Source organism: Fulmarus glacialis, unplaced genomic scaffold (assembly GCF_000690835.1).
Source record: "Fulmarus glacialis isolate BGI_N327 unplaced genomic scaffold, ASM69083v1 scaffold14949, whole genome shotgun sequence".
Taxonomy (NCBI): Eukaryota; Metazoa; Chordata; class Aves; order Procellariiformes; family Procellariidae; genus Fulmarus; species Fulmarus glacialis.
The window spans coordinates 1-3,226 of NW_009231511.1; positions in this window are offsets into that span (position 1 = coordinate 1).

Sequence of the window (3,226 nt, forward strand, 5' to 3'; positions counted from 1 at the left end):
GGTCGGGAGGAGCCGGGCCGGCGGGTGAGGGCTGAGGAGGTGTCAGCCGGGGTCTGTCCCCGGGGTGGGCTGCGTCCTCGGTGGGTGTTCGCTCTTCCCGTGAAAAACTGTGTGTGGGTGCATGCCCGATGTATATGTCCTAATGTATAAAGTGCGTATATATTTACTGTATATACTTATGTGTATCTATTTAATGGCAGTCCCTCAAGAGGCACAGGAATGGCAAGGAAAGCCCAAATGAGGGGCAATGCCCTTCACCCCCCGCTTAGCCAAAATCCCCATTACAGCAAAGCGTTGCAGAGAGGCTGTGGAGTGCACTGGCCCGAGTAAAGACTGCAGAATGAAACCCATTTGGAGATCGTGATGGTAATTATGGAATTACTCTGTAATTATAACCATCCCGATGAGCATGCTAGATATAGTTGACAGCGGTTGTAGTTAGGCAGGTAGCGATTGCACTGCAAAAATCATTAAGCTTTTGTGTGCCGAAAAATAGGAAGAAAGCGTCGTGGTTTATTTCTTGAAGGACAAAAAATGTTAGAGCTCCTGAAATAAGGAGAAAAAATAAGGGTTATCTGTTTTCCCTTTATGTAGCTTTAAGAATCTGGCCCAGTTTATTCCTCCTTCTAAGAAAAATTGCTTCCAGGCAAAACCCTTTTATCTTCAGTTTTGTTCTGTGGCGGAGTTATCAGTGGTTGGGGTGAGCAGAGTGATTTATTTATATTGGAAATGTAGTCGGGCTCTCTATAACAGTCACATTGTTGGTACTTTCATGAATGAGTAAGTGACAGGATTACAAAGCAGGCACGCTTTTTTTTTTTTTAAAAAAAAAAAAAAAGCCCAGATTTCATTATTAAACCGTATAGAAGCTGTGTAGAGACATGTTTTCCACGGGTGTATCCTGACGTGTTTCAGTAAATCGTGATTTCTGGTGTTCTAGCAAAATGTTTCGAGCTGAACCACTTATCAGATGAGTGGGAAGACCAAGCTATTCTTACAGCAGCCTTATTGCAAGCCGCTGCCTGGGACGGAGACAAATGCATGTCAACTGTATTTATTTTTCTTTACTATTTTAATTTGCAGAAACTCTCATACAAACTGCACCTAAAATATTTTACAATATAAAAGCCGTCTTAAGTTCAGTTCTATGTAACAACTAAATTCATTGTCTGGAGGTGCTACCTGCTGGGATAACTCTTTGAACAGCATGGGAAAACTGGGGGGAGGTTTTTCAGGGGGCGGGGGGATCCCATGGTCACTCAGCCAAGGGACTGCAGGCCCAGTGGCTTTGTCACATCTGAAGTGGCACGGCATCAAATGCAAGGTTATTCTTTAAGTCCGGTTGGGAACTCAACCTGCTGCTGACTTGATTAATAGGTGTAAGCGGCTGGCTGTGAGCGGAGCGGCAGGGTGGGAGCCGGGAATCATGCTGCTCTCCTATTCGGTTTCTGGGTGGAGCACGAAGTGTTGGTCATGGACCATAAAGCATTTACTGATTTAGTGCTGCTGCGGTCTGCCAAACACTGCGTGCGTCTCTCCTTCAGCACATGAGCAGCGTTTCATTAAAGCAGTAGATACGAACGGCCCTCACCTTTGGCACCTGCTTCCAGATCACTTCTGCCTCCTGGGTGTGAATAAAATAGCCCCAGTATTGGGGTTCCTCCTGTAGTTCTGGGGGTATACAGACCCAAGACGAATCAAGGGTATTTCCAAGTAAGAAGTATTGTAGGTTGTAATTGGTATCCTTAGACAGTCATTTTCTTTTGTGTGTGTGTGATTATTGCTTTAATTTGCTGGAAAGGCCTCTGGAGTCTAGCTTAGGTATTTTTGGACAGTATCATAAATCAAAATAAACATAGTGAAAACTGAAGAAAAATAAGTTAAGACAGAGGAATTGGGACTTAATGTTATCCTTAATAGGTTGGGCTTTTTTCCAAAATAAGTCAATAACAGCTCAACTTCACTGGAAGGTCAGGTTTTAAAACGCAGTCTTGCAGCCAAAATCTAATAGGGCGAAATTAATGAAAACAGCATGTGACCGGTGAGAATTTTTTTAAATAACTTTTATGTAAGTTGAAAGAAAAAAGAAAAAGTACTCCGACTAATTATGGATTGTTCTTCTCTCTCAGGATTTTATCATCTCTAGAAGAATATCAACTTCTATAACAATTCCAAAATTGATTTGTTGTTCTTTGTGTGAGTCTCCTTTTCTTGTTTAATTAAAGGCATAATACAGCGACGCTTTGGCTTTTGTGAACTTGGACAGAAAACTTTCAAAGTATTTCCTTCACTAGAAGGGTCGTGGAGGGTGAGAGCACCAAAGAGGTGGTGGGATCTCCATCCTCGGAGGTTTTTTTCAGAATGTGGCCAGGCAGTGCTGTAGCTCCCCTGAGCCCACACTGGCAGCGGTCCTGCTCCGAGCGGGCGGGTGGGCTGGAGACCCCCCACCCTCTGCTCCTTCGTTATACCAAAAGGGAAGCAGTGTGATGAAGAAGACTTGAAGGTAGAAGGGCTACAGGCAAGGGTCCAGCAGCTCAGGACATAAATATCTAGTTAAAGCAATTCAGTATTTATTGAATACATAAAAAAAAGCTCTGTCTACCCTTATGGTTTTGATTCTCCTATTGGAGTTATTGGGTGTTTGCCGCTGATTTAATTAGACACATGGTGAGGCTGTAACTGTCTTATCACAGTTGTTGATTGCAGCCTACCTCTGGCTAAGATGTAGTATTGTTATTGCCTCCAAGTAGCTATTAGATATTGCTTTTAGTTTGGGCTTGAAGTCTTAGCGTTGAGGCATCAGCGCTTGAAAGAAAAAGCATCTTGTGCAGCCATCTGCACCCCCCCCTCCGCAGCCTGGCAGGAGACATGCCCCTGAAGGAGGGAGCCGTGCACATTATAAAAACAACAACAAAAGCCACCCAGCTCTCTGCTTGTCCTCAGGGACTGTAAGCTGTGACAGTGTTGGATAACCTTGAACTACAAGCCGGATCCTGTGGCCTGAAGTGAACTCTGCACGTTGCTTTATCTTTGCCGTTTGCTTAGGCAGAAGAGTTGCAAGCATAAGGGTTTTGTCAAATCTGCCTGCTTCTGAGATGCCTAAGGTATCCTCACATAGAAGAAGGCTTTTGTAGGCAGGAGACTAATTATATCTACCAAAAGCATCTCAGAACTGATGCATGTAAGCTGCACAGTGCTGGACTCCTCCATTTTTACCTTGCCCTGT